The 11,409-nt window shown below is 41.2% G+C and overlaps 1 long non-coding RNA gene across 1 annotated transcript; it reads left to right on the forward strand.

Annotated features, from left to right (window-relative positions):
- Positions 1 to 2,068: 2,068 nt before the first annotated feature.
- On the forward strand, positions 2,069 to 11,407 carry LOC123744247 (uncharacterized). Its single transcript, XR_006770842.1, has 4 exons — positions 2,069 to 2,103; positions 2,327 to 2,463; positions 9,581 to 9,690; positions 10,124 to 11,407. It is a non-coding gene; the product is annotated as an uncharacterized lncRNA (long non-coding RNA).
- Positions 11,408 to 11,409: the final 2 nt, after the last annotated feature.

An 11,409-nucleotide genomic window follows, 5' to 3' on the forward strand; every position in this document is an offset into this window, starting at 1 on the left:
TCATTCTGAAATGGAAGAAGTTTCGAACCACCAAGACTTCCTGAAGCTGGCCATCCGGACAAACTGACCAATTGGGGGAGAAGGGCCTTGGTCAGGGAGGTGATGATCACTCTGACAGAGCTCTAGAGTTCCTCTGTGGAGATGGGAGAACCTTCCAGAAGGACAACCATCTCTGCAGCACTCCACAAATCAGGCCTTTATGGTAGAGTTACCAGACGGAAGCCACTCCTCAGTAAAAGGCACATGACAGCCCACTTGGAGTTTGCCAAAAGGCACCTAAAGACTCTCAGACCATGATATTCTCTGGTCTGATGAAACCAAGATTAAACTCTTTGGCCTGAATGCCCAGCATCCCGTCTGGAGGCAACCTGCCACCACCAGAGCAAAGTACAGAGAGATCCTTGATGAAATCCTGCTCCAGAGTGCTTAGGACCTCAGACTTGGTGAAGGTTCACCTTCCAACAGGACAACGACCCAAAGCACACAGCCAAGACAACACATGATTGGGTTTGAGACAAGTCTCTGAATGTCCTTGAGTGGCCCCGCCAGAGCCCGGACTTGAACCCGATCTAACATCTCTGGAGAGACCTGAAAATAGCTGTGCAGTGACGCTCCCCATCCAACCTGACAGAGCTTGAGGATCTGCAGAGAAGAATGGGAGAAACTCCCTAAATACAGGTGTGCCAAGCTTGTAGCGTCATACCCAAGAAGCAAACATTTCAAAACATCTGTTTTTGCTTTGTCATTATGTGGTATTGTATCTAGATTGTTGAGGAAAAAAACAATTGAATCAATTTTAGGATAAGGCTGTAACGTAACAAAATGTGAAAAAAGTCTAAGGGTCTGAATACATTCCAAATGCACTGTAGTCATATTTTTACAGGTTATTCTTCTTTGTTATTCACTGTGTATTTATTTATTGTGCCACTATTTTAAATGTTGCATCTTCAACTCAGAATTGTTGGAAAAGGACCCGTAATTCAGCATTTTACTATTAGCATACACCTGTTGTTTACGAAGCAAATGACAAATGAAATTAGATTTTGATTGAAATAGGTGTTGGCAGTCATTTGGGTACCTGGACTCTGCATTATGTTCAAGCCAATAATCTGTTGGAGGTTCTGGAACTCAGTTCTGGTGTTCTGTCCCAGTCATTTGGGTACCTGGACTCTGCATTATGTTCAAGCCAATAATCTGTTAGAGGTTCTGGAACTCAGTTCTGGTGTTCTGTTCCATGTCAACCATACGTTTTTCAAAGAGAAACTGGACACATATGTAGACACCAAATACAACGAGTTCTTATGGTAATAATTTGTGCTTCAGTGTTTTGTCAGTGGTGGAAGAGATACTCTGGAGCTGCTGCAGTGTGTCTGGGGCTGCTGTGTGTTCTCCTACTGGCTGGGATCATAGGCCTGTTACTCTACCGTGAGTTTATGTTCTCACTCAAACATTCTTCATCATCAGTGATGTAATGACCAGGGTTCAATTACATTTACATTTCAGTCAAATCAGAAAGTAAACCAAATTCCAATTCCAAGATTTGGAAATCAATTGGAATTCCAGTGTACTTCCTGAAATGCAACTGACTCCAACCCTGGTAATGTCTGATTAACATTTCCACTGTTATCTTGTTCAATGATCAAATTATTTCACAGAGAGAAACCAATTCACCAGTTATAACAGCCTGACCAAAGATGGAGACCAGTTACAGACCAGCGGCAACAACTTGACTGAAGAGGGAGACCAGCTACAGACTAGCAACAACACCCTGACCAAAGAGAGAGACCAGCTACAGACTAGCAACAACACCCTGACCAAAGAGAGAGACCAGCTACAGACCAGATACAACACCCTGACCAAAGAGAGAAACCAGCTACAGCCCAGTTACAACACCCTGACCAAAGAGAGAGACCAGCTACAGACCAGCTACAACACACTGACCAAAGAGAGAGACCAGCTACAGACCAGCTACAACACACTGACCAAAGAGAGAGACCAGCTACAGACCAGTTACAACACACTGACCAAAGAGAGAGACCAGCTACAGACCAGCTACAACACACTGACCAGAGAGAGACCAGCTACAATCTTTAGTTCAGAAAGGTGAGTCAAATAGTCTCATGACTGTTCTGTTTGACAGTCTCTGTATCAGTTCACATGTCACTTACAGACAGGAATTTAACTTATATTAAATTAAAAATGTGAGAAAAAATGTATGACTTCCAAACCATCCATTAGTTAGTGCCCTGTCTTCCTTGAGTGTGTGATTGATACTTAATTCAATGTTGTATTAAAGTGACTAAAGCAAGAAATGTTCAATTTATAGTGTGTCCTCAAGGATGGAAGAAGCTTGGTAGCAGTTGTTACTACGTCTCTACTGACTACAAATCCTGGGAGGAGAGCAGACAGGACTGCAGAAATAGAGGAGCACACTTGGTGGTCATCAACAGCCAAGAGAAACAGGTGTGTGTGTGTGTGTGTGTGTGTGTGTGTGTGTGTGTGTGTGTGTGTGTGTGTGTGTGTGTGTGTGTGTGTGTGTGTGTGTGTGTGTGTGTGTGTGTGTGTGTGTGTGTGTGTGTGTGAGAGAGAGCGTGTGAGAGTGAGTGAGAGAGTGTGAGAGTGAGTGAGAGAGAGAGTGACAGAGAAAGAGAGAGAGAGATTGACAGGGAGAGAGAGAGAGAGTGTGAGAGTGAGCGAGAGAGAGAGAGTGACAGAGAAAGAGAGAGAGAGAAATTGACAGGGAGAGAGAGAGAGAGATGCAGCTTAAGCCCCACCCTCTTCAACATATATATCAACGAATTGGCACTAGAGCAGTCTGCAGCACCCGGTCCTCACCATATTAGAATCTGAACTCAAATGTCTACTGTTTGCTGATGATCTGGTGCTTCTGTCCCCAACCAAGGAGGGCCTACAGCAGCACCTAGATCTTCTGCACAGATTCTGTCAGACCTGGGCCCTGACAGTAAATCTCAGTACGACCATGAATACAAATTCCATCTAGACACCGTTGCCCTAGAGCACACAAAAACGATACATACCTCGGCCTAAAAATGAGCGCCACAGTTAACTTCCACAAAGCTGTGAACGATCTGAGAGACAAAGCAAGAAGGGCCTTCTATACCATCAAAAGGAACATAAAATTTGACATACCAAATAGGATCTGGCAAAAAATAATAATGAATCAGTTATAGAACCCATTGCCCTTTATGGTTGTGAGGTCTGGGTCCGCTCACCAACCAAGAATTCACAAAATGGAACAAAAAATCAAATTGAGACTCTGCATGCAGAATTCTTAAAAGATATCCTCTGTGTAAAACAGCAAATAATGCACGCAGAGCAGAATTACCGTAATTTCCGGACTATTAAGCGCACCTGAATATAAGCCGCACCCACTGAATTTAAAAAATAATATTATTTTGAACATAAATAAGCCGCACACGTCTATAAGCCGCAGGTGCCTACCGGTACATTGAAACAAATGAACGTTACACAGGCTTTAACGAAACACGGCTTGTAACAAAAATAAATAGTAGGGTGACCATATTATAGTTTTCAAAAAAGAGGACATGTCCGGGAAAAAGAGACCAGCTACAGAAAAATAGTATGGTCACCCTAGTATCAGCTGTCTCATTTGGAGTGTTTTTAACTTCGACTAATTTACTTTGCACGCCACCATTCTTCCAATCAAAATACTGAATAAGCAGAGGGAATATTTTCACAGCACCGTGTTTGCTCCCATCAGTAGAAACACCACAGTAAGGTATGTCTTCTAGTGCTTTCAGAACTATGTCGACAGAAGGTGGTGCTATCACAGCGTTAACCTGTTTAGGATAGGGAGCAGTATTTTCACGGCCGGATAAAAAACGTACCCGATTTAATCTGGTTATTACTCCTGCCCAGAAACTAGAATATGCATATCATTATTTTATTTGCATAGAAAACACCCTAAAGTTTCTAAAACTGTTTGAATGGTGTCTGTGAGTATAACAGAACTCATATGGCAGCCAAAACCTGAGAATATTCCATACAGGAAGTGCCCTCTCTGACCATTTCTTGGCCTTCTATAGCCTCTTTATGGAAAACAGAGGATCTCTGCTGTAACGTGACATTTTCTAAGACTCCCATAGGCTCTCAGAAGGCGCCAAAACGTTGAATGATGACTCTGCAGTCCCTGGGCGGAAAACAGTAGGGGATTTGGATAGTGGTCGATCTGAGAACAATGACACGGGCGCACGCGTGCACGTGAAGACACCATTTTCTTCTTTCAGTCTTTGAACGAAAACAACGTCTCCCGGTCGAAAAACAAAACCACAGCTAAATGCAGCACTAACCTTTCATGATCTTCATCAGATGACACTCCTAGGATATTATGTTATACAATACATGCATGTTTTGTTCAATCAAGTTCATATTTATATAAAAAAAACAGCTTTTTACATTAGCATGTGACGTTCAGAACTAGCATACCCCCCGAACACTTCCGGTGAATTTACTAAATTACTCACGATAAACGTTCACAAAAAACATAACAATTATTTTATAGATACAGAACTCCTTTATGCAATCACGGTGTCCGATTTTAACCTCTTACATCTAGACGTTCCGCTAGCGGAACACCTGCTCCAATATCCAATGATAGGCGTGGCGCGAATTACAAATTCCTCAAAAATACAAAAACTTCAATTTTTCAAACATATGACTATTTCACAGCATTTTAAAGACAAGACTCTCCTTTATCTAACCACACTGTCCGATTTCAAAAAGGCTTTACAGCGAAAGCAAAACATTAGATTATGTCAGCAGAGTACCAAGCCAGAAATAATCAGACACCCATTTTTCAAGCTAGCATATAATGTCACAAAAACCCAGAAGACAGCTAAATGCAGCACTAACCTTTGATGATCTTCATCAGATGACACACCTAGGACATTATGTTATACAATACATGCATGTTTTGTTCAATCAAGTTCATATTTATATCAAAAAACAGCTTTTTACATTAGCATGTGACGTTCAGAACTAGCATACCCCCCGCAAACTTCCGGGGAATTTGCTAACAATTTACTAAATTACTCACGATAAACGTTCACAAAAAGCATAACAATTATTTTAATAATTATAGATACAGAACTCCTCTATGCACTCGATATGTCCAATTTTAAAATAGCTTTTTGGTGAAAGCACATTTTGCAATATTGTAAGTACATAGCCCAGCCATCACGGGCTAGCTATTTAGACACCCGGCAAGTTTAGCACTCACCAATATCAGATTTACTATTATAAAAGTTTGATTACCTTTTGTTGTCTTCGTCAGAATGCACTCCCAGGACTGCTACTTCAATAACAAATGTTGGTTTGGTCCAAAATAATCCATCGTTATATCCGAATAGCGGCGTTTTGTTCGTGCGTCCCAGACACTATCCGAATGGTAAAGAAGGGTCGCGCGCATGGCGCAATTCGTGACAAAAAAATCTAAATATTCCATTACCGTACTTCGAAGCATGTCAACCGCTGTTTAAAATCCATTTTTATGCCATTTTTCTGGTAAAAACGATAATATTCCGACCGGGAATGTCCATTTAGCTAAACGGTCGACGCGGGCACGAGCCTGAGTCTCACAGTACTGTAACCAGCCACTACCCAAACGCGCTACTTTGTTTCAGCCAGAGCCTGCAAAGCCATGATTCAGCTTTTTACCGCCTTCTGAGACCCTATGGCAGCCGTAGGAAGTGTCACGGGACAGCTAAGATCCTCACTCTTCAATAAACAGAGACAAGAGGAACGACACCTTGTCAGACAGGCCACTTCCTGCATGAAATCTTCTCAGGTTTTTGCCTGCCATATGAGTTCTGTTATACTCACAGACACCATTCAAACAGTTTTAGAAACTTTAGGGTGTTTTCTATCCAAAGCCAATAATTATATGCATATTCTAGTTACGGGCAGGAGTAGTAACCAGATTAAATCGGGTATGTTTTTTATCCAGCCGTGAAAATACTGCCCCCTAGCCATAACAGGTTAAAATAGCTTTTCGGTGAAAGCACATTTTGCAATATTCTGAGTAGATAGCCCTGCCATCATGGCTAGCTATTTTGACACCCACCAAGTTTGGTACTCACCAAACTCAGATTTACTATAAGAAAAATTGGATTACCTTTGCTGTTCTTCATCAGAATGCACTCCCAGGACTTCTACTTCATCACCCAATGTTGTTTTGGTTCCAAATAATACATAGTTATATCCACATAGCGGCGTTTTGTTCGTGCGTTCAAGACACTATCCGAAGGGTAACGAGGGTGACGCGCCCGGCGCGAATCGTGACAAAAAATTCGAAATATTCCATTACCGTACTTTGAAGCATGCCAAACGCTGTTTAAAATCAATTTTTATGTGATTTTTCTCGTAAAAAGCGATAATATTCCGACCGGGAGTCGTTGTTTTCGTTCAAAGACTGAAAATGTAAACATGGAGTCGTCTCGCATACGCGCCGCACACCTGTCTCATTGTTCTCAGATCGACCACTTACCAAATGCGCTACTGTTTTTCAGCCAGAGACAGCAAAGTCATCATTCAACGTTCTGCCGCCTTCTGAGAGCCTTTGGGAGCCTCAGGAAGTGTCACGTTACAGCAGAGATACTCTGCTTTGGATAGAGATGGCAAAGAAGGCCAAGAAATGGTCAGACAGGGTACTTCCTGTACAGAATCTTCTCAGGTTTTGGCCTGCCATTTGAGTTCTGTTATACTCACAGACACCATTCAAACAGTTTTAGAAACTTTGGAGTGTTTTCTATCCAAAGCTAATAATTATATGCATATTCTAGTTTCTGGGCAGGAGTAATAACCAGATTAAATCGAGTACGTTTTTTATCCGGCCGTGAAAATACTGCCCCCTATCCATAACAAGTTAACAATTGCTTCGGTCTTAGTACGAGCACTTGAACATTTTCGCGCAGTCTCAGAATCAGGGAAAGCCTTTTTAACAAGGCAGATGTGCAGTCCATTGATCTGTACCTAATGTGATGCTTCGTGTTGTGGAATGCAAAAACTCCCTCCACAGCAGTAACAGCATCTTCTGTTTTACCTGCTCTCACGAAATAGTCAGTTAATTTACCTGAACGAACTCTCTCCTTTAGCTGCAATTTTGTGTTTTGCGGAGCTTATGTGGGCTTCTAGGTCGCTAGGACCTTTATTTGACACTGACACGTACCTGCCAGCTTTGCAGGTCATGCATTCTGCTTCACACGTTATCCCGACCAAGACGAAAACACGGGAACTTTCTCTGTAAATCGTCTGTGAATTTACATTTGCGTTTGGGCATTTTTACGCTGTTCTGGAGCCATGTGCCACTGTTGACAAGCAAGCTGCTGCTGTCTCTTGGCTGTTGCCATGGTGAGGGTAATGATTGAGATGCAGTTTGACCAATGTTTGCGTAGGCCTACATGACCCACCAATGGTGGCGTGTGAGAAGGCGGGACCTAAAGAGAAAGGTCAAAGCAATGCAAAAACCCTCAAAACGCACACAATGAATGTGCGTAGACAGTAGAAAGCAAAAGCCGAATCCCGGACATTTTGGGCGATTTAGAAATCCCGGCAGGACGCATTTTTTAGGTCCAAAAAGAGGACATGTCCGGGAAAAAGAGGACGTATGGTCACCCTATCAATAGGCTTTAACGAAACATGGCTTGTAACAAAAATAAATAGGCTTTAACGAAACACGGCTTGTAACAAAAATAAATAGGCTTTAACGAAACACGGCTTGTAACAAAGATAAATAATTTGCAGTAAACAGTAGCCTACCAAGAAAGTCATTGGTCACTATCTTCCTCCTCCTGTGCACTGAAGTCATCTCCTTCGGTGTCGGAGTTGAATAGCCTCAGAATTGCTTCATCCGATATTGGATCGTTTTCATTGTCGCTCTCGTCACTTTCATCCTGAGGCAAATCCCCCGCTGAGCCCTCTTCAACACGCAGCAGTCCAGCCTTTCGAAACCCGTTGATGATAGTGGATTTTTTGACAATGCTCCACGCTGTCAGGACCCACTGGCAGACTTGACCATAAGTTGCTCTTCGCATGCGGCCCGTTTTAGTGAAGTATTTTAAAAAAAAGAATTTCCCCCAAAAAATTGAAAGCGGGAAAAATCCATATATTAAGCCGCGAGGTTCATAGCGTGGGAAAAAAGTTGCGGCTTATTACCCAGTAATTATCAAAATCCAGAAAAGAGTTGTTAAATTCTACAACCACCGAAAAGGAAGCGATTCCCAAACCTTCCATAACAAAGCCAGCACCTACAGAGAGTTGAACCTGCAGAAGAGTCCCCTAAGCAAGCTGGTCCTGGGCTCTGTTCAAAAACACAAAGACCCCACAGAGCCTCTGGACAGCAACATAATTAGACCCAACCAAATCATGAGAAAACAAAAAGATAATTACTTGACACATTAGAAAGTATTAACAAAAAAACTGAGCAAACTAGAATGCTATTTGCCCTAAACAGAATACCTGACCAATGTGACTGACCCAAACTTAAGGAAAGCTTTGACTATGTACAGACTTAGTGAGCATAGCCTTGCTATTGAGAGAGGCAGACCTGGCTCTCAAGAGAAGACAGGCTATGTGCACACTGCCCATAAAATGAGGTAGAAACTGAGCTGCACTTCCTAACCTCCTGCCAAATGTATGACTCTATGAGAGACACATATTTCCCTCAGATTATACAGATGCACAAAGAATTTGAAAACAAAGCCAATTTTGATAAACTCCCATATCTACTGGGTGAAATACCACAGTGTGCCATCACAGCAGCAAGATTTGTGACCTGTTGCCACAAGAAAAGGTCAACCAGTAAAGAACAAACACCATTGTAAATACAACCCATATTTATTTTCCCTTTTGTACTTTATCTACTTCCTCATAATATGACACTTGTAGTATCTTTATTGTTTTGGAACTTTTGTAAGTGTAATGTTTACTTGTATTGTTTATTATCTAGCTCACTTTCTTTGGCGATGTTAATGTCCCATCGTTCGTCGGAAGGAGCGGACCAAAGTGCAGCTTGTGTATCGTTCCACATATTTTATTGAACTGTGAAACTATGCAAGATACACAAATGAACTAAAGAACAAAAACAACAAACCGTGACGAAGCGGTGCAACATACACTAACTCAAAAACAACCTCCCACAAACAACTACTTAAGTATGATCTCCAATTAGAGACAACGATGACCAGCTGCCTCTAATTGGAGATCATCCCAAAAAAGCCCAACATAGAAATACAAAAACTAGAACATAACATAGAAAATCTAAACAAGAAAAAAACCCTGTCACGCCCTGACCTACTCTACCATAGAAAATAACAGCTTTCTATGGTCAGGACGTGACAGTTAACATATGTTTCCCATGCCAATAAAGCTCTTAAATTGAATTGAAATTAAATGACAGAGAGAGAGAGAGAGAGAGAGAGAGAGAGACAGAGAGAAAGAGAGAGAGACAGTGAGAGAGAGACAGAGAGAGAGAGACAGAGAGAGAGATAACGAGTAGTAATGGCTATGTATTAACAATGTTGAATCTCTTCCACAATGACAGACATTAGTCAATTGGTTATGTGGACGAAAGAACTATGCCTGGATTGGTCTGACTGACTCTGTTTCTGAGGGGACCTGGAAATGGGTGGACGACACACCACTGACCACAAAGTAAGACATAAATGAATTATTTTTCACCATGACATCAATGTCTGGAGAAGTAGGTTCAGAGTGGACAGTCTGATTCTATGTGTTGTTTCTCCTACAGGTATTGGAACAGTGGACAGTCTGATTCTATGTGTTGTTTCTCCTACAGGTATTGGAACAGTGGACAGCCTGATTCAATGTGTTGTTTCTTCTACAGGTATTGGAACAGTGGACAGCCTGATTCTATGTGTTGTTTCTTCTACAGTTATTGGAACAGTGGACAGTCTGATTCTATGTGTTGTTTCTTCTACAGGTAACGGAAAAGTGGACAGCCTGATGCTATGTGCTGTTTCTCCTACAGGTATTGGAACAGTGGACAGTCTGATCCTATGTGTTGTTGCTCCTACAGGTATTGGAATAGTGGACAGCCTGATTCTGTGTGTTGTTTCTTCTACAGGTATTGGAACAGTGGAGATCCTAATGGTGGAAGAGCTGAGAACTGTGTGTATTTCTACTCCAGGTCATCAGACACAGGAGAATGGTGGGACTATGACTGTTCCTATAAATACAGATGGATCTGTGAGAAATAGGATTCATCCTCGGTACTCTGAACTGCTAAATAGGATTATGATAAGTACTATCAATCGTAAACTATTTTCTGCTCATTCTATTTACCTTGTCAAGTACATACAATATATAACAATGCAAATGAATAATACATTATAATCAAACCAACAAAACATATGCAATAACAATACAATGAATTGATAACAGAATAACTGTTCTCTCTGTTGTTGTGGAAATTCACCACTAAGGACTCAAATTCAAAGGAAATGAATCCATCTTTATTATCTCAGTCATCGAGGTTCACTGACTCAACACAAGCCTGATGTTAATTTTTATTATTATTACTTTTTAGTTTAGTCTACTTGCTAAATATTTTTCTTAACTCTTCTTGAACTGCACTGTTGGTTAAGGGCTTGTAAGTAAGCATTTCACGGTAAAGTCTACACTTCTTGTATTCGGAGCATGTGACTAATAAAGTTTGATTTGATTTGAGACCCTTTAAACTGCGACACAAACAAGTCATATAAGCACGGTTGGTTCCTGCATGAGACTGACTGATACCACACCAGGCTTCTTACCTTGAAACTGAGATACTCCTTTTGGTTCCCAGAGCAATGTTCTGGCTGTACTGGGAAATTGCTTATTCAGTGATAGTGTGGATTCCTCCCATGTACAGTCAATCAGTTACACACATGAACCCAACAAAGTTGGTTATTAGAGAAGCAGCATTATTCTAAACATACGAGTGGATAAACACAGAGAAAATGTCACACTGTATTATATAATAGTTGATCAAACATGGAGTCTAGAAGGACTGTTCTCTACTGTATAATAGTTGATCTAACATGGAGATGTCATAACGTTGGCTGACTCTCTATCGTTCGTGTCTGTGGACGATCATTAATGGGAACACTTATGTTATCAAATCAATTCTCTGTGTAATTACTGCACAATTAAACTAATCATGTAAACAGTAATTAACTAGGAAGTCGGGGAACCAGGTGAAAATGTTATTTAAAGAGTTACATTTTTGAAAATTTTAACTCTCTTCAGATATTTTCATATCTTATCGATTACCTTCACAACTTAATGTATTATTACCTCATCAGTCATATTCTGAATGTCGCAAACCCTTGGATATGTGTACGAAGCCTAGCATAAATGATGAATCAGGGA

Source organism: Salmo salar, chromosome ssa08, assembly GCF_905237065.1.
Source record: "Salmo salar chromosome ssa08, Ssal_v3.1, whole genome shotgun sequence".
Classification (NCBI taxonomy): domain Eukaryota; kingdom Metazoa; phylum Chordata; class Actinopteri; order Salmoniformes; family Salmonidae; genus Salmo; species Salmo salar.